The sequence below is a fragment of the Mesoplodon densirostris genome, chromosome 4 (assembly GCF_025265405.1).
Source record: "Mesoplodon densirostris isolate mMesDen1 chromosome 4, mMesDen1 primary haplotype, whole genome shotgun sequence".
NCBI lineage: Eukaryota > Metazoa > Chordata > Mammalia > Artiodactyla > Ziphiidae > Mesoplodon > Mesoplodon densirostris.
In genome coordinates, this window is record NC_082664.1 from 112969982 (window position 1) to 112997908 (window position 27927).

Consider the following 27927-nt stretch of genomic DNA (forward strand, 5'->3'; position numbering starts at 1 on the left):
CTAGTAGAATATGTAATGTGCACTTGGGGCCACTCCCATCATTTTTAGGACCAAGGAAACCTCCTATGGGCGGGCCGACCTGTTACTGGCAACACACAATATGCAGCCCGGCACCTCTCAAGCGGCTAACATAATTCGGCCCAACTGCCAATTATTGCCAACTATGCCAAATCACTTTGCGAGGACCCATGGGAATGCCCACCTCAGGAAGTGGTGGGCTTCAGTAACCAAGACCCACGTTCAAACCCCACTGCGGAAACTAGGCTAGCTTCCCAGGCACGTGTTGCCAGCATTCAGCCACCAGGTTTGGCGGCCCTGAACCCGGAGGAAACACTCAAATTCTTGACAGTGTTGTCGTACGTGCCCTCCTCCTGCCCACCGGGTAAGTCGAACCTACTGGAAGCCACAGACATCATTCAAACACGGGGTCACTGTATACCAGGGATGGCAGACCGCAAACACGACTGCTTTGATGACACTGACCATACCCCATGCATCCTGGCACTTCTTCACTGACAGCGTGACACTACCGAGAACCTCACAGTGATCAAAGGCACTGTCCCCGAGGACCACAGACCGATTTCCAATAGAAGAACTCTGCTTCGCGAGGGGACCTGCAAGCTTCAAAGGGCACAGTGGCTGTCCACGGCAGCGCACCTGGCATCAGAACACTGAACGCATCTCTGCTCCGCCAACGGACTGCTCCAGATAAACCACTAGCTATCCAAAACTCCTGCGTGCCACAAGGGCTGGCCGCATCATGCCCTCTCGGAGAAACACTTTCGCTTTGCACATTCCCAAACAAGGAAACAAAGTGGCCAAAGGGCATGTTCGCATAACCCAAATACCCCCAAGGTGAGCGGCACAGACGCTTCAACATGTCTAACTTCTCGGCATCCCGCAAGACACCCTTTGGGCGACATACCTCCGGCAACGGGATCACAACTCTACGCAGGTTAAGTATGTAACCACATCCTCATGTACTGCCAAAGCCATCCCCTTCGTGGGCAGCTGATGCCAGCACATCACGAACAGGACGCATTCTTGGGAAGACGTGGCCAGCTCCTGCAACCCAATCATGACAGCCCATCCCACGACATCACACAGGACATGTCCTCATGATGCCTTGCCATCTTCTGCAGGCCAGCAGCCACCACGCAGGCTTCAATGCAGCACTCGGTCCTAACCCCACTCCACGATGACCCACTTAGTGCCAAAACTCTGTCGGGATCTGCAGTGGAGTAGCCGACATGGGCAATACCTAGCCCTAATCCATCAGCTCCCTTCCGTTGAAGACCAACCCCAGCCCACACCCAACCACTGCTCCATCCCCACCGGGCACTAAAGAACTTCAACGCGCCAAAACAAATGACTAGGAGGGACACAGGCCTGGCCTGAGGCTCCAGGCTCCAACCAGGGACGCTTCCTCATTTTGGCTTCCAGAAATAGCCCCCGAAGCTGCATGCACAAATGTGATCCTGGCCAAAGCACACCTTTCCAAGCTGCAAGCTTCCTGGGCCTGCACCAGCACGCACTCCGACTCTGAAGACCAGCAGGAGAGCCTACCCCCTCGCATGCCCTCAATGGTCTTTCAGCAGGGACCTAATATGCGTAGATGACCCAGCTTATGGGCAGACACAGTGGACCCCCAGATAGGAGCACCTCGAATTCTGGAACCCTGGTGTGTGTTTGCATGCATGTCAGAAGGGGACGCTGGCCCTCACTCCTCACTCTCCCCTACCCCCGAGAGACGAAAAGTGCTGGACCTCAGATTCGATGAGGAGACGGTAGAGTGTTCTCACTCATTTTGTTCAGATTTTCCAAGGAATGCATACAAGGGTGTCATCATCGATCCAAGCACAGGCTGGGACGCTGCAGAACACAACCGGGCATGCCGTGGGGGTCTGAAGAGGAGAGATGACCTCGGAGTACACCAAAATCCTGGGGAATCCACAGCCCTCAGGCCACTCAGAAAGAGCAACAGTCAATCCACTCTTGCAGCCACTGGGACCGTCTGAGGAAAACCTCATATCCAATGGCACATCTTAGGGTGGGTGAAAGCCTACCTTCCTGAGTTAGCCAGAGCCACGCGTAGCAACATGCCCCCGCATCATTTTTCCTCTTTTCCTTAGCACCTGCAGTCATCAGCCAATGCGTAGGTCTTCTTTTCTTTGCCGACGGCCAGCCTCGTCCAGCAGCTGCACCTGAGAACTGGACATAAATCAGGCACGCTTCAGAATTGGACCGGTGTACTCAGAGATCATGATTCCTGAGAATTTTTACCTGGGCTTGAGCTCGAACCCTGCCTCCCAAGGACGTCTACCTTTACAGAGAACTCAATGTTTGTCTGACAGCACGACTGCAGGAAGTAAGGTGTGTACCTTGGCTGGTACGTGAGAGGGTATATTTTTGTTTTCACGCATGTGCGCCTGTGTGACTGTTACTGCACACGAGGACGCGCTTGTGGGCGTCTTTGTGTGCCTCTGAATCCGCACCTTGCTCTCTGTGTGTCCCTGTGGCCCTCACCTGAGACCTCGACCCATAAAAGCCAGAGTTTATATGCGGCGTCCTGGATTTGGAACCCCACACTGAATGGAGAAAGACCTCTTCAAGCTTCAACAGACTGAATGTGAACTTTGAAACCCAGGGGGTTTTGAAATAGGCCACGGACTTCCACTCTTCCACAACCAAGCCTTCTGACCAATGCACAAACACCTGACGAGACCTGCTTTCCGACAGTGGGTGTAACATATAGATGGACCCAGAAATCCTGCAACCTAGTAGAATATGTAATGTGCACTTGAGGCCACTCCGATCATTTTTAGGAGCAAGGAAAACTCCTATGGGCGGGCCGACCTGCGACTGGCTACAGGCAAGATGCAGCCCGGCACCTCTCAAGGGGCTAACGAAATTCGGCCCAACTGCCAATTGTTGCCAACTATGCCAAATCACTTTGCGAGGACCCATGGGAATGCCCACCACAGGAAGTGGTGGGCTTCAGTAATCAAGACACACGTTCAAACCACACTGCGGAAACTAGGCTAGCTTCCCAGGCACGTGTTGCCAGCATCCAGCCACCAGGTTTGGCGGCCCTGAACCCGGAGGAAACACTCAAATTCTTGACAGTGTTGTCCTACGTGCCCTCCTCCTGCCCACCGGGTAAGTCGAACCTACTGGAAGCCACAGACATCATTCAAACACGGGGTCACTGTATACCAGGGATGGCAGACTGCAAACACGACTGCTTTGATGACACTGACCATACCCCATGCATCCTGGCACTTCTTCACTGACAGAGTGACACTACCGAGAACCTCACAGAGATCAAAGGCACTCTCCCCGAGGACCAGAGACCGATTTCCAATGGAAGAACTCTGCTTCGCGAGGGGACCTGCAAGCTTCAAAGGGCACAGTGGCTGTCCATGGCAGCGCACCTGGCATGGGAACACTGAATGCATCTCTGCTCCGCCAACGGACTGCTCCAGATAAACCACTAGCTATCCAAAACTCCTGCGTGCCACAAGGGCTAGCCACATCATGCCCTCTTGGAGAAACACTTTCGCTTTGCACATTCCCAAACAAGGAAACAAAGTGGCCAAAGGGCATGTTCGCATAACCCAAATAACCCCAAGGTGAGCGGCACAGAGGCTTCAACATATCTAACTTCTTGGCGTCCCGCAAGACACCCTTTGGGCGACATTCCTCCGGCAACGGGATCACAACTCTACGCAGGTTAAGTACGTAACCGCATCCTCACGTACTGCCAAAGCCATCCCCTTCGTGGGCAGCTGATGCCAGCACATCACGAACAGGATGCATTCTTGGGAAGACGTGGCCAGCTCCTGCAACCCAATCATGACAGCCCATCCCACGACATCACACAGGACATGTCCTCATGATGCCTTGCCATCTTCTGCAGGCCAGCAGCCACCACGCAGGCTTCAATGCAGCACTCGGTCCTAACCCCACTCCACGATGACCCACTTAGTGCCAAAACTCTGTCGGGATCTGCAGTGGAGTAGCCGACATGGGCAATACCTAGCCCTAATCCATCAGCTCCCTTCCGTTGAAGACCAACCCCAGCCCACACCCACCCACTGCTCCATCCCCACCGGGCACTAAATGACTTCAACGCGTCAAAACAAATGACGGGGAGGGACACAGGCCTGGCCTGAGGCTCCAGGCTCCAACCAGGGACGCTTCCTCATTTTGGCTTCCAGAAATAGCCCCCGAAGCTGCATGCACAAATGTGATCCTGGCCAAAGCACACCTTTCCAAGCTGCAAGCTTACTGGGCCTACACCAGCACGCACTCCGACACTGAAGACCAGCAGGAGAGCCTTCCCCCTCGCATGCCCTCAACGGTCTTTTAGCAGGGACCTAATATGCGTAGATGACCCAGCTTATGGGCAGACACAGTGGACCCCCAGATAGGAGCACCTCGAATTCTGGAACCCTGGTGTGTGTTTGCATGCAGGTCAGAAGGGGACGCTGGCCCTCACTCCTCACTCTCCCATACCCCCGAGAGACGAAACGTGCTGGACCTCAGATTCGATGAGGAGACGGTAGAGTGTTCTCACTCATTTTGTTCAGATTTTCCAAGGAATGCATACAAGGGTGTCATCATCGATCCAAGCACAGGCTGGGACGCTGCAGAACACAACCGGGCATGCCGTGGGGGTCTGAAGAGGAGAGATGACCTCGGAGTACACCAAAACCCTGGGGAATCTACAGCCCTCAGGCCACTCAGAAAGAGCAACAGTCAATCCACTCTTGCAGCCACTGGGACCGTCTGAGGAAAACCTCATATCCAATGGCACATCTTAGGGTGGGTGAAAGCCTACCTTCCTGAGTTAGCCAGAGTCACGCGTAGCAACATGCCCCCGCGTCATGTTTCCACTTTTCCTTAGCACCTGCAGTCATCAGCCAACACGTAGGTCTTCTCGTCTTTGCCGACGGCCAGCCTCGTCCAGCAGCTGCACCTGAGAACTGGACATAAATCAGGCAGGCTTCAGAATTGGACCGGTGTACTCAGAGATCATGATTCATGAGAATTTTTACCTGGGCTTGAGCTCGGACCCTGTCTCCCAAGGATGTCTACCTTTACAGAGAACTCAATGTTTGTCTGACAGCACGACTGCAGGAAATAAGGCGTGTACGTTGGCCGGTACGTGAGAGGGTATATTTTTGTTTTCACGCATGTGCGCGTGTGTGACTGTTACTGCACACGAGAACGCGCTTGTGGGCGTCTTCGTGTGCCTCTGAATCCGCATCTTGCTCTCTGTGTGTCCCTGTGGCCCTCTCCTGAGACCTCGAACCATAAAAGCCAGAGTTTATACACAGCGTCCTGGATTTGGAACCCCCAACTGAATGGAGAAAGACCTCTTCAAGCTTCAACAGACTGAATGTGAACTTTGAAACCCAGGGGGTTTTGAAATAGGCCACGGACTTCCACTATTCCACAACCAAGCCTTCTGACCAACGCACAAACACCTGACGAGACCTGCTTTCCGACAGTGGGTGTAACATATAGATGGACCCAGAAATCCTGCAACCTAGTAGAATATGAAATGTGAACTTGGGGCCACTCCCATCATTTTTAGGACCAAGGAAACCTCCTATGGGCGGGCCGACCAGCGACTGGCTACAGGCAAGATGCAGCCCGGCACTTCTCAAGGGGCTAACGAAATTCGGCCCAACTGCCAATTGTTGCCAACTATGCCAAATCACTTTGCGAGGACCCATGGGAATGCCCACTACAGGAAGTGGTGGGCTTCAGTAACCAAGACCCACGTTCAAACCCCACTGCGGAAACTAGGCTAGCTTCCCAGGCACGTGTTGCCAGCATCCAGCCACCAGGTTTGGCGGCCCTGAACCCGGAGGAAACACTCAAATTCTTGACAGTGTTGTCGTACGTGCCCTCCTCCTGCCCACCGGGTAAGTCGAACCTACTGGAAGCCACAGACATCATTCAAACACGGGGTCACTGTATACCAGGGATGGCAGACTGCAAACATGACTGCTTTGATGACACTGACCATACCCCATGCATCCTGGCACTTCTTCACTGACAGCGTGACACTACCGAGAACCTCACAGTGATCAAAGGCACTGTCCCCGAGGACCACAGACCGATTTCCAATAGAAGAACTCTGCTTCGCGAGGGGACCTGCAAGCTTCAAAGGGCACAGTGGCTGTCCACGGCAGCGCACCTGGCATCAGAACACTGAACGCATCTCTGCTCCGCCAACGGACTGCTCCAGATAAACCACTAGCTATCCAAAACTCCTGCGTGCCACAAGGGCTGGCCGCATCAGGCCCTCTCGGAGAAACACTTTCGCTTTGCACATTCCCAAACAAGGAAACAAAGTGGCCAAAGGGCATGTTCGCATAACCCAAATACCCCCAAGGTGAGCGGCACAGACGCTTCAACATGTCTAACTTCTCGGCATCCCGCAAGACACCCTTTGGGCGACATACCTCCGGCAACGGGATCACAACTCTACGCAGGTTAAGTATGTAACCACATCCTCATGTACTGCCAAAGCCATCCCCTTCGTGGGCAGCTGATGCCAGCACATCACGAACAGGACGCAATCTTGGGAAGACGTGGCCAGCCCCTGCAAACCAATCATGACAGCCCATCCCACGACATCACACAGGACATGTCCTCATGATGCCTTGCCATCTTCTGCAGGCCAGCAGCCACCACGCAGGCTTCAATGCAGCACTCGGTCCTAACCCCACTCCACGATGACCCACTTAGTGCCAAAACTCTGTCGGGATCTGCAGTGGAGTAGCCGACATGGGCAATACCTAGCCCTAATCCATCAGCTCCCTTCCGTTGAAGACCAACCCCAGCCCACACCCAACCACTGCTCCATCCCCACCGGGCACTAAAGAACTTCAACGCGCCAAAACAAATGACTAGGAGGGACACAGGCCTGGCCTGAGGCTCCAGGCTCCAACCAGGGACGCTTCCTCATTTTGGCTTCCAGAAATAGCCCCCGAAGCTGCATGCACAAATGTGATCCTGGCCAAAGCACACCTTTCCAAGCTGCAAGCTTCCTGGGCCTGCACCAGCACGCACTCCGACTCTGAAGACCAGCAGGAGAGCCTTCCCCCTCGCATGCCCTCAATGGTCTTTCAGCAGGGACCTAATATGCGTAGATGACCCAGCTTATGGGCAGACACAGTGGACCCCCAGATAGGAGCACCTCGAATTCTGGAACCCTGGTGTGTGTTTGCATGCATGTCAGAAGGGGACGCTGGCACTCACTCCTCACTCTCCCCTACCCCCGAGAGACGAAAAGTGCTGGACCTCAGATTCGATGAGGAGACGGTAGAGTGTTCTCACTCATTTTGTTCAGATTTTCCAAGGAATGCATACAAGGGTGTCATCATCGATCCAAGCACAGGCTGGGACGCTGCAGAACACAACCGGGCATGCCGTGGGGGTCTGAAGAGGAGAGATGACCTCGGAGTACTCCAAAACCCTGGGGAATCCACAGCCCTCAGGCCACTCAGAAAGAGCAACAGTCAATCCACTCTTGCAGCCACTGGGACCGTCTGAGGAAAACCTCATATCCAATGGCACATCTTAGGGTGGGTGAAAGCCTACCTTCCTGAGTTAGCCAGAGCCACGCGTAGCAACATGCCCCCGCATCATTTTTCCTCTTTTCCTTAGCACCTGCAGTCATCAGCCAACGCGTAGGTCTTCTTGTCTTTGCCGACGGCCAGCCTCGTCCAGCAGCTGCACCTGAGAACTGGACATAAATCAGGCAGGCTTCAGAATTGGACCGGTGTACTCAGAGATCATGATTCCTGAGAATTTTTACTTGGGCTTGAGCTCGAACCCTGCCTCCCAAGGACGTCTACCTTTACAGAGAACTCAATGTTTGTCTGACAGCACAACTGCAGGAAGTAAGGTGTGTACCTTGGCTGGTACGTGAGAGGGTATATTTTTGTTTTCACGCATGTGCGCTTGTGTGACTGTTACTGCACACGAGGACGCGCTTGTGGGCGTCTTTGTGTGCCTCTGAATCCGCATCTTGCTCTCTGTGTGTCCCTGTGGCCCTCACCTGAGACCTCGACCCATAAAAGCCAGAGTTTATACGCGGCGTCCTGGATTTGGAACCCCACACTGAATGGAGAAAGACCTCTTCAAGCTTCAACAGACTGAATGTGAACTTTGAAACCCAGGGGGTTTTGAAATAGGCCACAGACTTCCACTCTTCCACAACCAAGCCTTCTGACCAATGCACAAACACCTGACGAGACCTGCTTTCCGACAGTGGGTGTAACATATAGATGGACCCAGAAATCCTGCAACCTAGTAGAATATGTAATGTGCACTTGGGGCCACTCCCATCATTTTTAGGACCAAGGAAACCTCCTATGGGCGGGCCGACCTGCAACTGGCTACAGGCAAGATGCAGCCCTTCACCTCTCAAGGGGCTAACGAAATTCGGCCCAACTGCCAATTGTTGCCAACTATGCCAAATCACTTTGCGAGGACCCATGGGAATGCCCACCACAGGAAGTGGTGGGCTTCAGTAATCAAGACACACGTTCAAACCACACTGCGGAAACTAGTCTAGCTTCCCAGGCACGTGTTGCCAGCATCCAGCCACCAGGTTTGGCGGCCCTGAACCCGGAGGAAACACTCAAATTCTTGACAGTGTTGTCCTACGTGCCCTCCTCCTGCCCACCGGGTAAGTCGAACCTACTGGAAGCCACAGACATCATTCAAACACGGGGTCACTGTATACCAGGGATGGCAGACTGCAAACACGACTGCTTTGATGACACTGACCATACCCCATGCATCCTGGCACTTCTTCACTGACAGAGTGACACTACCGAGAACCTCACAGAGATCAAAGGCACTCTCCCCGAGGACCAGAGACCGATTTCCAATGGAAGAACTCTGCTTCGCGAGGGGACCTGCAAGCTTCAAAGGGCACAGTGGCTGTCCATGGCAGCGCACCTGGCATGGGAACACTGAATGCATCTCTGCTCCGCCAACGGACTGCTCCAGATAAACCACTAGCTATCCAAAACTCCTGCGTGCCACAAGGGCTAGCCGCATCATGCCCTCTTGGAGAAACACTTTCGCTTTGCACATTCCCAAACAAGGAAACAAAGTGGCCAAAGGGCATGTTCGCATAACCCAAATAACCCCAAGGTGAGCGGCACAGAGGCTTCAACATATCTAACTTCTTGGCGTCCCGCAAGACACCCTTTGGGCGACATTCCTCCGGCAACGGGATCACAACTCTACGCAGGTTAAGTACGTAACCGCATCCTCACGTACTGCCAAAGCCATCCCCTTCGTGGGCAGCTGATGCCAGCACATCACGAACAGGACGCATTCTTTGGAAGACGTGGCCAGCTCCTGCAACCCAATCATGACAGCCCATCCCACGACATCACACAGGACATGTCCTCATGATGCCTTGCCATCTTCTGCAGGCCAGCAGCCACCACGCAGGCTTCAATGCAGCACTCGGTCCTAACCCCACTCCACGATGACCCACTTAGTGCCAAAACTCTGTCGGGATCTGCAGTGGAGTAGCCGACATGGGCAATACCTAGCCCTAATCCATCAGCTCCCTTCCGTTGAAGACCAACCCCAGCCCACACCCACCCACTGCTCCATCCCCACCGGGCACTAAATGACTTCAACGCGTCAAAACAAATGACGGGGAGGGACACAGGCCTGGCCTGAGGCTCCAGGCTCCAACCAGGGACGCTTCCTCATTTTGGCTTCCAGAAATAGCCCCCGAAGCTGCATGCACAAATGTGATCCTGGCCAAAGCACACCTTTCCAAGCTGCAAGCTTACTGGGCCTACACCAGCACGCACTCCGACACTGAAGACCAGCAGGAGAGCCTTCCCCCTCGCATGCCCTCAACGGTCTTTTAGCAGGGACCTAATATGCGTAGATGACCCAGCTTATGGGCAGACACAGTGGACCCCCAGATAGGAGCACCTCGAATTCTGGAACCCTGGTGTGTGTTTGCATGCAGGTCAGAAGGGGACGCTGGCCCTCACTCCTCACTCTCCCATACCCCCGAGAGACGAAACGTGCTGGACCTCAGATTCGATGAGGAGACGGTAGAGTGTTCTCACTCATTTTGTTCAGATTTTCCAAGGAATGCATACAAGGGTGTCATCATCGATCCAAGCACAGGCTGGGACGCTGCAGAACACAACCGGGCATGCCGTGGGGGTCTGAAGAGGAGAGATGACCTCGGAGTACACCAAAACCCTGGGGAATCTACAGCCCTCAGGCCACTCAGAAAGAGCAACAGTCAATCCACTCTTGCAGCCACTGGGACCGTCTGAGGAAAACCTCATATCCAATGGCACATCTTAGGGTGGGTGAAAGCCTACCTTCCTGAGTTAGCCAGAGCCACGCGTAGCAACATGCCCCCGCGTCATGTTTCCACTTTTCCTTAGCACCTGCAGTCATCAGCCAACACGTAGGTCTTCTTGTCTTTGCCGACGGCCAGCCTCGTCCAGCAGCTGCACCTGAGAACTGGACATAAATCAGGCAGGCTTCAGAATTGGACCGGTGTACTCAGAGATCATGATTCATGAGAATTTTTACCTGGGCTTGAGCTCGGACCCTGTCTCCCAAGGATGTCTACCTTTACAGAGAACTCAATGTTTGTCTGACAGCACGACTGCAGGAAATAAGGCGTGTACGTTGGCCGGTACGTGAGAGGGTATATTTTTGTTTTCACGCATGTGCGCGTGTGTGACTGTTACTGCACACGAGAACGCACTTGTGGGCGTCTTCGTGTGCCTCTGAATCCGCATCTTGCTCTCTGTGTGTCCCTGTGGCCCTCTCCTGAGACCTCGAACCATAAAAGCCAGAGTTTATACACAGCGTCCTGGATTTGGAACCCCCAACTGAATGGAGAAAGACCTCTTCAAGCTTCAACAGACTGAATGTGAACTTTGAAACCCAGGGGGTTTTGAAATAGGCCACGGACTTCCACTCTTCCACAACCAAGCCTTCTGACCAACGCACAAACACCTGACGAGACCTGCTTTCCGACCGTGGGTGTAACATATAGATGGACCCAGAAATCCTGCAACCTAGTAGAATATGTAATGTGCACTTGGGGCCACTCCCATCATTTTTAGGACCAAGGAAACCTCCTATGGGCGGGCCGACCTGTTACTGGCAACACACAATATGCAGCCCGGCACCTCTCAAGGGGCTAACATAATTCGGCCCAACTGCCAATTATTGCCAACTATGCCAAATCACTTTGCGAGGACCCATGGGAATGCCCACCACAGGAAGTGGTGGGCTTCAGTAACCAAGACACACGTTCAAACCCCACTGCGGAAACTAGGCTAGCTTCCCAGGCACGTGTTGCCAGCATTCAGCCACCAGGTTTGGCGGCCCTGAACCCGGAGGAAACACTCAAATTCTTGACAGTGTTGTCGTACGTGCCCTCCTCCTGCCCACCGGGTAAGTCGAACCTACTGGAAGCCACAGACATCATTCAAACACGGGGTCACTGTATACCAGGGATGGCAGACTGCAAACATGACTGCTTTGATGACACTGACCATACCCCATGCATCCTGGCACTTCTTCACTGACAGAGTGACACTACCGAGAACCTCCCAGATGTCAAAGGCACTCTCCCCGAGGACCACAGACCGATTTCCAATGGAAGAACTCTGCTTCGCGAGGGGACCTGCAAGCTTCAAAGGGCACAGTGGCTGTCCACGGCAGCGCACCTGGCATCAGAACACTGAACGCATCTCTGCTCCGCCAACGGACTGCTCCAGATAAACCACTAGCTATCCAAAACTCCTGCGTGCCACAAGGGCTGGCCGCATCAGGCCCTCTCGGAGAAACACTTTCGCTTTGCACATTCCCAAACAAGGAAACAAAGTGGCCAAAGGGCATGTTCGCATAACCCAAATACCCCCAAGGTGAGCGGCACAGACGCTTCAACATGTCTAACTTCTCGGCATCCCACAAGACACCCTTTGGGCGACATACCTCCGGAAACGGGATCACAACTCTACGCAGGTTAAGTATGTAACCACATCCTCATGTACTGCCAAAGCCATCCCCTTCGTGGGCAGCTGATGCCAGCACATCACGAACAGGACGCATTCTTGGGAAGACGTGGCCAGCCCCTGCAACCCAATCATGACAGCCCATCCCACGACATCACACAGGACATGTCCTCATGATGCCTTGCCATCTTCTGAAGGCCAGCAGCCACCACGAAGGCTTCAATGCAGCACTCGGTCCTAACCCCACTCCACGATGACCCACTTAGTGCCAAAACTCTGTCGGGATCTGCAGTGGAGTAGCCGACATGGGCAATACCTAGCCCTAATCCATCAGCTCCCTTCCGTTGAAGACCAACCCCAGCCCACACCCACCCACTGCTCCATCCCCACCGGGCACTAAATGACTTCAACGCGTCAAAACAAATGACGGGGAGGGACACAGGCCTGGCCTGAGGCTCCAGGCTCCAACCAGGGACGCTTCCTCATTTTGGCTTCCAGAAATAGCCCCCGAAGCTGCATGCACAAATGTGATCCTGGCCAAAGCACACCTTTCCAAGCTGCAAGCTTACTGGGCCTACACCAGCACGCACTCCGACACTGAAGACCAGCAGGAGAGCCTTCCCCCTCGCATGCCCTCAACGGTCTTTTAGCAGGGACCTAATATGCGTAGATGACCCAGCTTATGGGCAGACACAGTGGACCCCCAGATAGGAGCACCTCGAATTCTGGAACCCTGGTGTGTGTTTGCATGCAGGTCAGAAGGGGACGCTGGCCCTCACTCCTCACTCTCCCATACCCCCGAGAGACGAAACGTGCTGGACCTCAGATTCGATGAGGAGACGGTAGAGTGTTCTCACTCATTTTGTTCAGATTTTCCAAGGAATGCATACAAGGGTGTCATCATCGATCCAAGCACAGGCTGGGATGCTGCAGAACACAACCGGGCATGCCGTGGGGGTCTGAAGAGGAGAGATGACCTCGGAGTACACCAAAACCCTGGGGAATCTACAGCCCTCAGGCCACTCAGAAAGAGCAACAGTCAATCCACTCTTGCAGCCACTGGGACCGTCTGAGGAAAACCTCATATCCAATGGCACATCTTAGGGTGGGTGAAAGCCTACCTTCCTGAGTTAGCCAGAGCCACGCGTAGCAACATGCCCCCGCGTCATGTTTCCACTTTTCCTTAGCACCTGCAGTCATCAGCCAACACGTAGGTCTTCTTGTCTTTGCCGACGGCCAGCCTCGTCCAGCAGCTGCACCTGAGAACTGGACATAAATCAGGCAGGCTTCAGAATTGGACCGGTGTACTCAGAGATCATGATTCATGAGAATTTTTACCTGGGCTTGAGCTCGGACCCTGTCTCCCAAGGATGTCTACCTTTACAGAGAACTCAATGTTTGTCTGACAGCACGACTGCAGGAAATAAGGCGTGTACGTTGGCCGGTACGTGAGAGGGTATATTTTTGTTTTCACGCATGTGCGCGTGTGTGACTGTTACTGCACACGAGAACGCGCTTGTGGGCGTCTTCGTGTGCCTCTGAATCCGCATCTTGCTCTCTGTGTGTCCCTGTGGCCCTCTCCTGAGACCTCGAACCATAAAAGCCAGAATTTATACACAGCGTCCTGGATTTGGAACCCCCAACTGAATGGAGAAAGACCTCTTCAAGCTTCAACAGACTGAATGTGAACTTTGAAACCCAGGGGGTTTTGAAATAGGCCACGGACTTCCACTCTTCCACAACCAAGCCTTCTGACCAACGCACAAACACCTGACGAGACCTGCTTTCCGACCGTGGGTGTAACATATAGATGGACCCAGAAATCCTGCAACCTAGTAGAATATGTAATGTGCACTTGGGGCCACTCCCATCATTTTTAGGACCAAGGAAACCTCCTATGGGCGGGCCGACCTGTTACTGGCAACACACAATATGCAGCCCGGCACCTCTCAAGGGGCTAACATAATTCGGCCCAACTGCCAATTATTGCCAACTATGCCAAATCACTTTGCGAGGACCCATGGGAATGCCCACCACAGGAAGTGGTGGGCTTCAGTAACCAAGACCCACGTTCAAACCCCACTGCGGAAACTAGGCTAGCTTCCCAGGCACGTGTTGCCAGCATTCAGCCACCAGGTTTGGCGGCCCTGAACCCGGAGGAAACACTCAAATTCTTGACAGTGTTGTCGTACGTGCCCTCCTCCTGCCCACCGGGTAAGTCGAACCTACTGGAAGCCACAGACATCATTCAAACACGGGGTCACTGTATACCAGGGATGGCAGACTGCAAACATGACTGCTTTGATGACACTGACCATACCCCATGCATCCTGGCACTTCTTCACTGACAGAGTGACACTACCGAGAACCTCCCAGATGTCAAAGGCACTCTCCCCGAGGACCACAGACCGATTTCCAATGGAAGAACTCTGCTTCGCGAGGGGACCTGCAAGCTTCAAAGGGCACAGTGGCTGTCCACGGCAGCGCACCTGGCATCAGAACACTGAACGCATCTCTGCTCCGCCAACGGACTGCTCCAGATAAACCACTAGCTATCCAAAACTCCTGCGTGCCACAAGGGCTGGCCGCATCAGGCCCTCTCGGAGAAACACTTTCGCTTTGCACATTCCCAAACAAGGAAACAAAGTGGCCAAAGGGCATGTTCGCATAACCCAAATACCCCCAAGGTGAGCGGCACAGACGCTTCAACATGTCTAACTTCTCGGCATCCCGCAAGACACCCTTTGGGCGACATACCTCCGGCAACGGGATCACAACTCTACGCAGGTTAAGTATGTAACCACATCCTCATGTACTGCCAAAGCCATCCCCTTCGTGGGCAGCTGATGCCAGCACATCACGAACAGGACGCATTCTTGGGAAGACGTGGCCAGCCCCTGCAACCCAATCATGACAGCCCATCCCACGACATCACACAGGACATGTCCTCATGATGCCTTGCCATCTTCTGCAGGCCAGCAGCCACCACGCAGGCTTCAATGCAGCACTCGGTCCTAACCCCACTCCACGATGACCCACTTAGTGCCAAAACTCTGTCGGGATCTGCAGTGGAGTAGCCGACATGGGCAATACCTAGCCCTAATCCATCAGCTCCCTTCCGTTGAAGACCAACCCCAGCCCACACCCAACCACTGCTCCATCCCCACCGGGCACTAAAGAACTTCAACGTGCCAAAACAAATGACTAGGAGGGACACAGGCCTGGCCTGAGGCTCCAGGCTCCAACCAGGGACGCTTCCTCATTTTGGCTTCCAGAAATAGCCCCCGAAGCTGCATGCACAAATGTGATCCTGGCCAAAGCACACCTTTCCAAGCTGCAAGCTTACTGGGCCTACACCAGCACGCACTCCGACACTGAAGACCAGCAGGAGAGCCTTCCCCCTCGCATGCCCTCAACGGTCTTTTAGCAGGGACCTAATATGCGTAGATGACCCAGCTTATGGGCAGACACAGTGGACCCCCAGATAGGAGCACCTCGAATTCTGGAACCCTGGTGTGTGTTTGCATGCAGGTCAGAAGGGGACGCTGGCCCTCACTCCTCACTCTCCCATACCCCCGAGAGACGAAACGTGCTGGACCTCAGATTCGATGAGGAGACGGTAGAGTGTTCTCACTCATTTTGTTCAGATTTTCCAAGGAATGCATACAAGGGTGTCATCATCGATCCAAGCACAGGCTGGGATGCTGCAGAACACAACCGGGCATGCCGTGGGGGTCTGAAGAGGAGAGATGACCTCGGAGTACACCAAAACCCTGGGGAATCTACAGCCCTCAGGCCACTCAGAAAGAGCAACAGTCAATCCACTCTTGCAGCCACTGGGACCGTCTGAGGAAAACCTCATATCCAATGGCACATCTTAGGGTGGGTGAAAGCCTACCTTCCTGAGTTAGCCAGAGCCACGCGTAGCAACATGCCCCCGCGTCATGTTTCCACTTTTCCTTAGCACCTGCAGTCATCAGCCAACACGTAGGTCTTCTTGTCTTTGCCGACGGCCAGCCTCGTCCAGCAGCTGCACCTGAGAACTGGACATAAATCAGGCAGGCTTCAGAATTGGACCGGTGTACTCAGAGATCATGATTCATGAGAATTTTTACCTGGGCTTGAGCTCGGACCCTGTCTCCCAAGGATGTCTACCTTTACAGAGAACTCAATGTTTGTCTGACAGCACGACTGCAGGAAATAAGGCGTGTACGTTGGCTGGTACGTGAGAGGGTATATTTTTGTTTTCACGCATGTGCGCGTGTGTGACTGTTACTGCACACGAGAACGCGCTTGTGGGCATCTTCGTGTGCCTCTGAATCTGCATCTTGCTCTCTGTGTGTCCCTGTGGCCCTCTCCTGAGACCTCGAACCATAAAAGCCAGAGTTTATACACAGCGTCCTGGATTTGGAACCCCCAACTGAATGGAGAAAGACCTCTTCAAGCTTCAACAGACTGAATGTGAACTTTGAAACCCAGGGGGTTTTGAAATAGGCCACGGACTTCCACTCTTCCACAACCAAGCCTTCTGACCAACGCACAAACACCTGACGAGACCTGCTTTCCGACCGTGGGTGTAACATATAGATGGACCCAGAAATCCTGCAACCTAGTAGAATATGTAATGTGCACTTGGGGCCACTCCCATCATTTTTAGGACCAAGGAAACCTCCTATGGGCGGGCCGACCTGCGACTGGCAACACACAAGATGCAGCCCGGCACCTCTCAAGGGGCTAACATAATTCGGCCCAACTGCCAATTATTGCCAACTATGCCAAATCACTTTGCGAGGACCCATGGGAATGCCCACCACAGGAAGTGGTGGGCTTCAGTAACCAAGACACACGTTCAAACCCCACTGCGGAAACTAGGCTAGCTTCCCAGGCACGTGTTGCCAGCATTCAGCCACCAGGTTTGGCGGCCCTGAACCCGGAGGAAACACTCAAATTCTTGACAGTGTTGTCGTACGTGCCCTCCTCCTGCCCACCGGGTAAGTCGAACCTACTGGAAGCCACAGACATCATTCAAACACGGGGTCACTGTATACCAGGGATGGCAGACTGCAAACATGACTGCTTTGATGACACTGACCATACCCCATGCATCCTGGCACTTCTTCACTGACAGAGTGACACTACCGAGAACCTCCCAGATGTCAAAGGCACTCTCCCCGAGGACCACAGACCGATTTCCAATGGAAGAACTCTGCTTCGCGAGGGGACCTGCAAGCTTCAAAGGGCACAGTGGCTGTCCACGGCAGCGCACCTGGCATCAGAACACTGAACGCATCTCTGCTCCGCCAACGGACTGCTCCAGATAAACCACTAGCTATCCAAAACTCCTGCGTGCCACAAGGGCTGGCCGCATCAGGCCCTCTCGGAGAAACACTTTCGCTTTGCACATTCCCAAACAAGGAAACAAAGTGGCCAAAGGGCATGTTCGCATAACCCAAATACCCCCAAGGTGAGCGGCACAGACGCTTCAACATGTCTAACTTCTCGGCATCCCACAAGACACCCTTTGGGCGACATACCTCCGGAAACGGGATCACAACTCTACGCAGGTTAAGTATGTAACCACATCCTCATGTACTGCCAAAGCCATCCCCTTCGTGGGCAGCTGATGCCAGCACATCACGAACAGGACGCATTCTTGGGAAGACGTGGCCAGCCCCTGCAACCCAATCATGACAGCCCATCCCACGACATCACACAGGACATGTCCTCATGATGCCTTGCCATCTTCTGAAGGCCAGCAGCCACCACGCAGGCTTCAATGCAGCACTCGGTCCTAACCCCACTCCACGATGACCCACTTAGTGCCAAAACTCTGTCGGGATCTGCAGTGGAGTAGCCGACATGGGCAATACCTAGCCCTAATCCATCAGCTCCCTTCCGTTGAAGACCAACCCCAGCCCACACCCACCCACTGCTCCATCCCCACCGGGCACTAAATGACTTCAACGTGTCAAAACAAATGACGGGGAGGGACACAGGCCTGGCCTGAGGCTCCAGGCTCCAACCAGGGACGCTTCCTCATTTTGGCTTCCAGAAATAGCCCCCGAAGCTGCATGCACAAATGTGATCCTGGCCAAAGCACACCTTTCCAAGCTGCAAGCTTACTGGGCCTACACCAGCACGCACTCCGACACTGAAGACCAGCAGGAGAGCCTTCCCCCTCGCATGCCCTCAACGGTCTTTTAGCAGGGACCTAATATGCGTAGATGACCTAGCTTATGGGCAGACACAGTGGACCCCCAGATAGGAGCACCTCGAATTCTGGAACCCTGGTGTGTGTTTGCATGCAGGTCAGAAGGGGACGCTGGCCCTCACTCCTCACTCTCCCATACCCCCGAGAGACGAAACGTGCTGGACCTCAGATTCGATGAGGAGATGGTAGAGTGTTCTCACTCATTTTGTTCAGATTTTCCAAGGAATGCATACAAGGGTGTCATCATCGATCCAAGCACAGGCTGGGACGCTGCAGAACACAACCGGGCATGCCGTGGGGGTCTGAAGAGGAGAGATGACCTCGGAGTACACCAAAACCCTGGGGAATCTACAGCCCTCAGGCCACTCAGAAAGAGCAACAGTCAATCCACTCTTGCAGCCACTGGGACCGTCTGAGGAAAACCTCATATCCAATGGCACATCTTAGGGTGGGTGAAAGCCTACCTTCCTGAGTTAGCCAGAGCCACGCGTAGCAACATGCCCCCGCGTCATGTTTCCACTTTTCCTTAGCACCTGCAGTCATCAGCCAACACGTAGGTCTTCTTGTCTTTGCCGACGGCCAGCCTCGTCCAGCAGCTGCACCTGAGAACTGGACATAAATCAGGCAGGCTTCAGAATTGGACCGGTGTACTCAGAGATCATGATTCATGAGAATTTTTACCTGGGCTTGAGCTCGGACCCTGTCTCCCAAGGATGTCTACCTTTACAGAGAACTCAATGTTTGTCTGACAGCACGACTGCAGGAAATAAGGCGTGTACGTTGGCCGGTACGTGAGAGGGTATATTTTTGTTTTCACGCATGTGCGCGTGTGTGACTGTTACTGCACACAAGAACGCGCTTGTGGGCGTCTTCGTGTGCCTCTGACTCCGCATCTTGCTCTCTGTGTGTCCCTGTGGCCCTCTCCTGAGACCTCGAACCATAAAAGCCAGAGTTTATACACAGCGTCCTGGATTTGGAACCCCCAACTGAATGGAGAAAGACCTCTTCAAGCTTCAACAGACTGAATGTGAACTTTGAAACCCAGGGGGTTTTGAAATAGGCCACGGACTTCCACTCTTCCACAACCAAGCCTTCTGACCAACGCACAAACACCTGACGAGACCTGCTTTCCGACCGTGGGTGTAACATATAGATGGACCCAGAAATCCTGCAACCTAGTAGAATATGTAATGTGCACTTGGGGCCACTTCCATCATTTTTAGGACCAAGGAAACCTCCTATGGGCGGGCCGACCTGCGACTGGCAGCACACAAGATGCAGCCCGGCACCTATCAAGGGGCTAACATAATTCGGCCCAACTGCCAATTATTGCCAACTATGCCAAATCACTTTGCGAGGACCCATGGGAATGCCCACCACAGGAAGTGGTGGGCTTCAGTAACCAAGACCCACGTTCAAACCCCACTGCGGAAACTAGGCTAGCTTCCCAGGCACGTGTTGCCAGCATTCAGCCACCAGGTTTGGCGGCCCTGAACCCGGAGGAAACACTCAAATTCTTGACAGTGTTGTCGTACGTGCCCTCCTCCTGCCCACCGGGTAAGTCGAACCTACTGGAAGCCACAGACATCATTCAAACACGGGGTCACTGTATACCAGGGATGGCAGACTGCAAACATGACTGCTTTGATGACACTGACCATACCCCATGCATCCTGGCACTTCTTCACTGACAGAGTGACACTACCGAGAACCTCCCAGATGTCAAAGGCACTCTCCCCGAGGACCACAGACCGATTTCCAATGGAAGAACTCTGCTTCGCGAGGGGACCTGCAAGCTTCAAAGGGCACAGTGGCTGTCCACGGCAGCGCACCTGGCATCAGAACACTGAACGCATCTCTGCTCCGCCAACGGACTGCTCCAGATAAACCACTAGCTATCCAAAACTCCTGCGTGCCACAAGGGCTGGCCGCATCAGGCCCTCTCGGAGAAACACTTTCGCTTTGCACATTCCCAAACAAGGAAACAAAGTGGCCAAAGGGCATATTCGCATAACCCAAATACCCCCAAGGTGAGCGGCACAGACGCTTCAACATGTCTAACTTCTCGGCATCCCACAAGACACCCTTTGGGCGACATACCTCCGGAAACGGGATCACAACTCTACGCAGGTTAAGTATGTAACCACATCCTCATGTACTGCCAAAGCCATCCCCTTCGTGGGCAGCTGATGCCAGCACATCACGAACAGGACGCATTCTTGGGAAGACGTGGCCAGCCCCTGCAACCCAATCATGACAGCCCATCCCACGACATCACACAGGACATGTCCTCATGATGCCTTGCCATCTTCTGAAGGCCAGCAGCCACCACGCAGGCTTCAATGCAGCACTCGGTCCTAACCCCACTCCACGATGACCCACTTAGTGCCAAAACTCTGTCGGGATCTGCAGTGGAGTAGCCGACATGGGCAATACCTAGCCCTAATCCATCAGCTCCCTTCCGTTGAAGACCAACCCCAGCCCACACCCACCCACTGCTCCATCCCCACCGGGCACTAAATGACTTCAACGTGTCAAAACAAATGACGGGGAGGGACACAGGCCTGGCCTGAGGCTCCAGGCTCCAACCAGGGACGCTTCCTCATTTTGGCTTCCAGAAATAGCCCCCGAAGCTGCATGCACAAATGTGATCCTGGCCAAAGCACACCTTTCCAAGCTGCAAGCTTACTGGGCCTACACCAGCACGCACTCCGACACTGAAGACCAGCAGGAGAGCCTTCCCCCTCGCATGCCCTCAACGGTCTTTTAGCAGGGACCTAATATGCGTAGATGACCTAGCTTATGGGCAGACACAGTGGACCCCCAGATAGGAGCACCTCGAATTCTGGAACCCTGGTGTGTGTTTGCATGCAGGTCAGAAGGGGACGCTGGCCCTCACTCCTCACTCTCCCATACCCCCGAGAGACGAAACGTGCTGGACCTCAGATTCGATGAGGAGATGGTAGAGTGTTCTCACTCATTTTGTTCAGATTTTCCAAGGAATGCATACAAGGGTGTCATCATCGATCCAAGCACAGGCTGGGACGCTGCAGAACACAACCGGGCATGCCGTGGGGGTCTGAAGAGGAGAGATGACCTCGGAGTACACCAAAACCCTGGGGAATCTACAGCCCTCAGGCCACTCAGAAAGAGCAACAGTCAATCCACTCTTGCAGCCACTGGGACCGTCTGAGGAAAACCTCATATCCAATGGCACATCTTAGGGTGGGTGAAAGCCTACCTTCCTGAGTTAGCCAGAGCCACGCGTAGCAACATGCCCCCGCGTCATGTTTCCACTTTTCCTTAGCACCTGCAGTCATCAGCCAACACGTAGGTCTTCTTGTCTTTGCCGACGGCCAGCCTCGTCCAGCAGCTGCACCTGAGAACTGGACATAAATCAGGCAGGCTTCAGAATTGGACCGGTGTACTCAGAGATCATGATTCATGAGAATTTTTACCTGGGCTTGAGCTCGGACCCTGTCTCCCAAGGATGTCTACCTTTACAGAGAACTCAATGTTTGTCTGACAGCACGACTGCAGGAAATAAGGCGTGTACGTTGGCCGGTACGTGAGAGGGTATATTTTTGTTTTCACGCATGTGCGCGTGTGTGACTGTTACTGCACACGAGAACGCGCTTGTGGGCGTCTTCGTGTGCCTCTGACTCCGCATCTTGCTCTCTGTGTGTCCCTGTGGCCCTCTCCTGAGACCTCGAACCATAAAAGCCAGAGTTTATACACAGCGTCCTGGATTTGGAACCCCCAACTGAATGGAGAAAGACCTCTTCAAGCTTCAACAGACTGAATGTGAACTTTGAAACCCAGGGGGTTTTGAAATAGGCCACGGACTTCCACTCTTCCACAACCAAGCCTTCTGACCAACGCACAAACACCTGACGAGACCTGCTTTCCGACCGTGGGTGTAACATATAGATGGACCCAGAAATCCTGCAACCTAGTAGAATATGTAATGTGCACTTGGGGCCACTTCCATCATTTTTAGGACCAAGGAAACCTCCTATGGGCGGGCCGACCTGCGACTGGCAGCACACAAGATGCAGCCCGGCACCTATCAAGGGGCTAACATAATTCGGCCCAACTGCCAATTATTGCCAACTATGCCAAATCACTTTGCGAGGACCCATGGGAATGCCCACCACAGGAAGTGGTGGGCTTCAGTAACCAAGACCCACGTTCAAACCCCACTGCGGAAACTAGGCTAGCTTCCCAGGCACGTGTTGCCAGCATTCAGCCACCAGGTTTGGCGGCCCTGAACCCGGAGGAAACACTCAAATTCTTGACAGTGTTGTCGTACGTGCCCTCCTCCTGCCCACCGGGTAAGTCGAACCTACTGGAAGCCACAGACATCATTCAAACACGGGGTCACTGTATACCAGGGATGGCAGACTGCAAACATGACTGCTTTGATGACACTGACCATACCCCATGCATCCTGGCACTTCTTCACTGACAGAGTGACACTACCGAGAACCTCCCAGATGTCAAAGGCACTCTCCCCGAGGACCACAGACCGATTTCCAATGGAAGAACTCTGCTTCGCGAGGGGACCTGCAAGCTTCAAAGGGCACAGTGGCTGTCCACGGCAGCGCACCTGGCATCAGAACACTGAACGCATCTCTGCTCCGCCAACGGACTGCTCCAGATAAACCACTAGCTATCCAAAACTCCTGCGTGCCACAAGGGCTGGCCGCATCAGGCCCTCTCGGAGAAACACTTTCGCTTTGCACATTCCCAAACAAGGAAACAAAGTGGCCAAAGGGCATATTCGCATAACCCAAATACCCCCAAGGTGAGCGGCACAGACGCTTCAACATGTCTAACTTCTCGGCATCCCGCAAGACACCCTTTGGGCGACATACCTCCGGCAACGGGATCACAACTCTACGCAGGTTAAGTATGTAACCACATCCTCATGTACTGCCAAAGCCATCCCCTTCGTGGGCAGCTGATGCCAGCACATCACGAACAGGACGCATTCTTGGGAAGACGTGGCCAGCCCCTGCAACCCAATCATGACAGCCCATCCCACGACATCACACAGGACATGTCCTCATGATGCCTTGCCATCTTCTGCAGGCCAGCAGCCACCACGCAGGCTTCAATGCAGCACTCGGTCCTAACCCCACTCCACGATGACCCACTTAGTGCCAAAACTCTGTCGGGATCTGCAGTGGAGTAGCCGACATGGGCAATACCTAGCCCTAATCCATCAGCTCCCTTCCGTTGAAGACCAACCCCAGCCCACACCCAACCACTGCTCCATCCCCACCGGGCACTAAAGAACTTCAACGTGCCAAAACAAATGACTAGGAGGGACACAGGCCTGGCCTGAGGCTCCAGGCTCCAACCAGGGACGCTTCCTCATTTTGGCTTCCAGAAATAGCCCCCGAAGCTGCATGCACAAATGTGATCCTGGCCAAAGCACACCTTTCCAAGCTGCAAGCTTCCTGGGCCTGCACCAGCACGCACTCCAACTCTGAAGACCAGCAGGAGAGCCTTCCCCCTCGCATGCCCTCAATGGTCTTTCAGCAGGGACCTAATATGCGTAGATGACCCCGCTTATGGGCAGACACAGTGGACCCCCAGATAGGAGCACCTCGAATTCTGGAACCCTGGTGTGTGTTTGCATGCATGTCAGAAGGGGACGCTGGCCCTCACTCCTCACAATCCCATACCCCGAGAGACGAAACGTGCTGGACCTCAGATTCGATGAGGAGACTGTAGAGTGTTCTCACTCATTTTGTTCAGATTTTCCAAGGAATGCATACAAGGGTGTCATCATCGATCCAAGCACAGGCTGGGACGCTGCAGAACACAACCGGGCATGCCGTGGGGGTCTGAAGAGGAGAGATGACCTCGGAGTACACCAAAACCCTGGGGAATCTACAGCCCTCAGGCCACTCAGAAAGAGCAACAGTCAATCCACTCTTGCAGCCACTGGGACCGTCTGAGGAAAACCTCATATCCAATGGCACATCTTAGGGTGGGTGAAAGCCTACCTTCCTGAGTTAGCCAGAGCCACGCGTAGCAACATGCCCCCGCGTCATGTTTCCACTTTTCCTTAGCACCTGCAGTCATCAGCCAACACGTAGGTCTTCTTGTCTTTGCCGACGGCCAGCCTCGTCCAGCAGCTGCACCTGAGAACTGGACATAAATCAGGCAGGCTTCAGAATTGGACCGGTGTACTCAGAGATCATGATTCATGAGAATTTTTACCTGGGCTTGAGCTCGGACCCTGTCTCCCAAAGATGTCTACCTTTACAGAGAACTCAATGTTTGTCTGACAGCACGACTGCAGGAAATAAGGCGTGTACGTTGGCCGGTACGTGAGAGGGTATATTTTTGTTTTCACGCATGTGCGCGTGTGTGACTGTTACTGCACACGAGAACGCGCTTGTGGGCGTCTTCGTGTGCCTCTGAATCCGCATCTTGCTCTCTGTGTGTCCCTGTGGCCCTCTCCTGAGACCTCGAACCATAAAAGCCAGAATTTATACACAGCGTCCTGGATTTGGAACCCCCAACTGAATGGAGAAAGACCTCTTCAAGCTTCAACAGACTGAATGTGAACTTTGAAACCCAGGGGGTTTTGAAATAGGCCACGGACTTCCACTCTTCCACAACCAAGCCTTCTGACCAACGCACAAACACCTGACGAGACCTGCTTTCCGACCGTGGGTGTAACATATAGATGGACCCAGAAATCCTGCAACCTAGTAGAATATGTAATGTGCACTTGGGGCCACTCCCATCATTTTTAGGACCAAGGAAACCTCCTATGGGCGGGCCGACCTGCGACTGGCTACAGGCAAGATGCAGCCCTTCACCTCTCAAGGGGCTAACGAAATTCGGCCCAACTGCCAATTGTTGCCAACTATGCCAAATCACTTTGCGAGGACCCATGGGAATGCCCACCACAGGAAGTGGTGGGCTTCAGTAATCAAGACGCACGTTCAAACCCCACTGCGGAAACTAGGCTAGCTTCCCAGGCACGTGTTGCCAGCATCCAGCCACCAGGTTTGGCGGCCCTGAACCCGGAGGAAACACTCAAATTCTTGACAGTGTTGTCCTACGTGCCCTCCTCCTGCCCACCGGGTAAGTCGAACCTACTGGAAGCCACAGACATCATTCAAACACGGGGTCACTGTATACCAGGGATGGCAGACTGCAAACACGACTGCTTTGATGACACTGACCATACCCCATGCATCCTGGCACTTCTTCACTGACAGAGTGACACTACCGAGAACCTCACAGAGATCAAAGGCACTCTCCCCGAGGACCAGAGACCGATTTCCAATGGAAGAACTCTGCTTCGCGAGGGGACCTGCAAGCTTCAAAGGGCACAGTGGCTGTCCACGGCAGCGCACCTGGCATCGGAACACTGAATGCATCTCTGCTCCGCCAACGGACTGCTCCAGATAAACCACTAGCTATCCAAAACTCCTGCGTGCCACAAGGGCTAGCCGCATCATGCCCTCTTGGAGAAACACTTTCGCTTTGCACATTCCCAAACAAGGAAACAAAGTGGCCAAAGGGCATGTTCGCATAACCCAAATAACCCCAAGGTGAGCGGCACAGAGGCTTCAACATATCTAACTTCTTGGCGTCCCGCAAGACACCCTTTGGGCGACATTCCTCCGGCAACGGGATCACAACTCTACGCAGGTTAAGTACGTAACTGCATCCTCACGTACTGCCAAAGCCATCCCCTTCGTGGGCAGCTGATGCCAGCACATCACGAACAGGACGCATTCTTGGGAAGACGTGGCCAGCTCCTGCAACCCAATCATGACAGCCCATCCCACGACATCACACAGGACATGTCCTCATGATGCCTTGCCATCTTCTGCAGGCCAGGAGCCACCACGCAGGCTTCAATGCAGCACTCGGTCCTAACCCCACTCCACGATGACCCACTTAGTGCCAAAACTCTGTCGGGATCTGCAGTGGAGTAGCCGACATGGGCAATACCTAGCCCTAATCCATCAGCTCCCTTCCGTTGAAGACCAACCCCAGCCCACACCCACCCACTGCTCCATCCCCACCGGGCACTAAATGACTTCAACGCGTCAAAACAAATGACGGGGAGGGACACAGGCCTGGCCTGAGGCTCCAGGCTCCAACCAGGGACGCTTCCTCATTTTGGCTTCCAGAAATAGCCCCCGAAGCTGCATGCACAAATGTGATCCTGGCCAAAGCACACCTTTCCAAGCTGCAAGCTTACTGGGCCTACACCAGCACGCACTCCGACACTGAAGACCAGCAGGAGAGCCTTCCCCCTCGCATGCCCTCAACGGTCTTTTAGCAGGGACCTAATATGCGTAGATGACCCAGCTTATGGGCAGACACAGTGGACCCCCAGATAGGAGCACCTCGAATTCTGGAACCCTGGTGTGTGTTTGCATGCAGGTCAGAAGGGGACGCTGGCCCTCACTCCTCACTCTCCCATACCCCCGAGAGACGAAACGTGCTGGACCTCAGATTTGATGAGGAGACGGTAGAGTGTTCTCACTCATTTTGTTCAGATTTTCCAAGGAATGCATACAAGGGTGTCATCATCGATCCAAGCACAGGCTGGGACGCTGCAGAACACAACCGGGCATGCCGTGGGGGTCTGAAGAGGAGAGATGACCTCGGAGTACACCAAAACCCTGGGGAATCTACAGCCCTCAGGCCACTCAGAAAGAGCAACAGTCAATCCACTCTTGCAGCCACTGGGACCGTCTGAGGAAAACCTCATATCCAATGGCACATCTTAGGGTGGGTGAAAGCCTACCTTCCTGAGTTAGCCAGAGCCACGCGTAGCAACATGCCCCCGCGTCATGTTTCCACTTTTCCTTAGCACCTGCAGTCATCAGCCAACACGTAGGTCTTCTTGTCTTTGCCGACGGCCAGCCTCGTCCAGCAGCTGCACCTGAGAACTGGACATAAATCAGGCAGGCTTCAGAATTGGACCGGTGTACTCAGAGATCATGATTCATGAGAATTTTTACCTGGGCTTGAGCTCGGACCCTGTCTCCCAAGGATGTCTACCTTTACAGAGAACTCAATGTTTGTCTGACAGCACGACTGCAGGAAATAAGGCGTGTAGGTTGGCCGGTACGTGAGAGGGTATATTTTTGTTTTCACGCATGTGCACGTGTGTGACTCTTACTGCACACGAGAACGCGCTTGTGGACGTCTTTGTGTGCCTCTGAATCCGCATCTTGCTCTCTGTGTGTCCCTGTGGCCCTCTCCTGAGACCTCGAACCATAAAAGCCAGAGTTTATACACAGCGTCCTGGATTTGGAACCCCCAACTGAATGGAGAAAGACCTCTTCAAGCTTCAACAGACTGAATGTGAACTTTGAAACCCAGGGGGTTTTGAAATAGGCCACGGACTTCCACTCTTCCACAACCAAGCCTTCTGACCAACGCACAAACACCTGACGAGACCTGCTTTCCGACCGTGGGTGTAACATATAGATGGACCCAGAAATCCTGCAACCTAGTAGAATATGTAATGTGCACTTGGGGCCACTCCCATCATTTTTAGGACCAAGGAAACCTCCTATGGGCGGGCCGACCTGTTACTGGCAACACACAATATGCAGCCCGGCACCTCTCAAGGGGCTAACATAATTCGGCCCAACTGCCAATTATTGC

General features: G+C 53.7%; 10 non-coding genes across 10 annotated transcripts; all 10 read right to left on the bottom strand.

Moving 5' to 3' along the window:
- Positions 1–1762: 1762 nt before the first annotated feature.
- Positions 1763–1855, bottom strand: LOC132489913 (small nucleolar RNA SNORD116). The gene has a single exon (XR_009532280.1). It is a non-coding gene; the product is annotated as a small nucleolar RNA SNORD116 (small nucleolar RNA).
- Positions 1856–4539: 2684 nt separating this feature from the next.
- On the bottom strand, positions 4540–4632 carry LOC132489915 (small nucleolar RNA SNORD116). Its single transcript, XR_009532282.1, has one exon. It is a non-coding gene; the product is annotated as a small nucleolar RNA SNORD116 (small nucleolar RNA).
- A 2684-nt stretch (positions 4633–7316) lies between these two features.
- Positions 7317–7409, bottom strand: LOC132489916 (small nucleolar RNA SNORD116). Its single transcript, XR_009532283.1, has one exon. It is a non-coding gene; the product is annotated as a small nucleolar RNA SNORD116 (small nucleolar RNA).
- A 2684-nt stretch (positions 7410–10093) lies between these two features.
- LOC132489917 (small nucleolar RNA SNORD116) lies at positions 10094–10186 on the bottom strand. Its single transcript, XR_009532284.1, has one exon. It is a non-coding gene; the product is annotated as a small nucleolar RNA SNORD116 (small nucleolar RNA).
- Positions 10187–12870: 2684 nt separating this feature from the next.
- LOC132489919 (small nucleolar RNA SNORD116) lies at positions 12871–12963 on the bottom strand. Its single transcript, XR_009532285.1, has one exon. It is a non-coding gene; the product is annotated as a small nucleolar RNA SNORD116 (small nucleolar RNA).
- A 2684-nt stretch (positions 12964–15647) lies between these two features.
- Positions 15648–15740, bottom strand: LOC132489920 (small nucleolar RNA SNORD116). Its single transcript, XR_009532286.1, has one exon. It is a non-coding gene; the product is annotated as a small nucleolar RNA SNORD116 (small nucleolar RNA).
- Positions 15741–18424: 2684 nt separating this feature from the next.
- LOC132490106 (small nucleolar RNA SNORD116) lies at positions 18425–18517 on the bottom strand. The gene has a single exon (XR_009532467.1). It is a non-coding gene; the product is annotated as a small nucleolar RNA SNORD116 (small nucleolar RNA).
- Positions 18518–21201: 2684 nt separating this feature from the next.
- LOC132490108 (small nucleolar RNA SNORD116) lies at positions 21202–21294 on the bottom strand. The gene has a single exon (XR_009532469.1). It is a non-coding gene; the product is annotated as a small nucleolar RNA SNORD116 (small nucleolar RNA).
- A 2683-nt stretch (positions 21295–23977) lies between these two features.
- Positions 23978–24070, bottom strand: LOC132490098 (small nucleolar RNA SNORD116). The gene has a single exon (XR_009532459.1). It is a non-coding gene; the product is annotated as a small nucleolar RNA SNORD116 (small nucleolar RNA).
- A 2684-nt stretch (positions 24071–26754) lies between these two features.
- LOC132490074 (small nucleolar RNA SNORD116) lies at positions 26755–26847 on the bottom strand. Its single transcript, XR_009532437.1, has one exon. It is a non-coding gene; the product is annotated as a small nucleolar RNA SNORD116 (small nucleolar RNA).
- Positions 26848–27927: the final 1080 nt, after the last annotated feature.